Source organism: Austrofundulus limnaeus, unplaced genomic scaffold, assembly GCF_001266775.1.
Source record: "Austrofundulus limnaeus strain Quisiro unplaced genomic scaffold, Austrofundulus_limnaeus-1.0 Scaffold153, whole genome shotgun sequence".
NCBI classification, from domain to species: Eukaryota; Metazoa; Chordata; class Actinopteri; order Cyprinodontiformes; family Rivulidae; genus Austrofundulus; species Austrofundulus limnaeus.
The window spans coordinates 1,044,971-1,046,290 of record NW_013952555.1 but is presented as its reverse complement, the minus strand read 5'-3'; positions in this window follow the sequence as shown (position 1 = coordinate 1,046,290).

Genomic DNA, 1,320 nt, shown 5'->3' with positions numbered 1-1,320 from the left:
CACACACACACACACACACACACACACACACACACACACACACACACACACACACACACACAGTGACGTTTTGTACTCTTTTAGGCCTGGAGGCGCTTAATGCATTCATTTGCATGGGGCGTTTGCATTTAAAGAGGATAAACATAAAGCTGTGTGTGCTCGGCACCTGACTTTTTTTTTCACTGCTTGGCATTTAAAGTGATTTTTTTTGTTTTTTATTTATTTGTTTATTTTGTGCTGGAGCTTTCTCCAGTGTCTGCATCAGGTGAAATGAATTAGAGCAGAATCAAGAATCAGCTTTTATATTTAAAAGAAAATATTGTTGAAACCTGCAGTGACATTATTCTATCCTGTGGCATAGGCAGTGTAGGCAAATGCTACTAAAGGTGCCATCTGTCTAGGGGCGCCACAAATTTGGGATGAAAAAAGTATTGAATGTAGAATAATCCCAGGGTACTTAAGTTTGTGAAGGTAACTTGTTCTGTGGGTTTCTCAGCYTCCATGTGTCGTTGCAGAKGAYTTTTCAASACTACTGATGCTCAGTGTGTAAATAGAAAACAAAATCAGGAGAATGAAAGTCTCAGTGATGATCTCAGATAAAGTTCAGGTTAAAGTCAWGTTTTCAGTAAAATACTGATTTTGTGTTATTTAATTAATCCGCAGAATTTAGCAAAATGCTCTTCAAATGGCTGAAAAATGCATAATTTTGAGTAGACCTTTTACTAAATTTTCTGGGAGAGTAAATCCCTGGACCCCCCCAGAACTGCTTCACTCCACAGTTGCTCGTTAACATGCACAGGTGTTCCTCATTGCTGTCAGCAGATGTTGGCAGGCATGATTTCTGTTTCAAATGAATTATACTATTCACTTTTTCAATTGGCCAATCTGGTTTCTAAAAATAAAAAAATTAACATCAAAATAAAAACTAATTCGGTGAGGCAGTGAGATTTAGAAAACTTAGCCGACCCATTCTAACCAGTCACACAGGAAATGAAGCTTTTGTTGTTGTTGTTGTCAGGGAATTAAAGATGGTGTTTTCTTTCGTATAAATGAAATAATAGATATTACTGTCTGACATGGCTGCTGTCACACAAAACAACACAAGTCCAACAATCTGACCTTTGGTCTGTGAATCATTGTGGCTTTAGTTTCACAGTGTCTTCAGTTCAGTGTTGTGTTAAAGAGAAGGGGCACGCTTGCTCTGCCCTCACTGAGTGTGTGCCCATTTCTAAACAGTTCTTCTGCAGGAGCAGGGTGTGTGTGTGTGTGTGTGTGTGTGTGTGTGTGTGTGTGTGTGTGTGTGTGTGTGTGTGTGTGTGT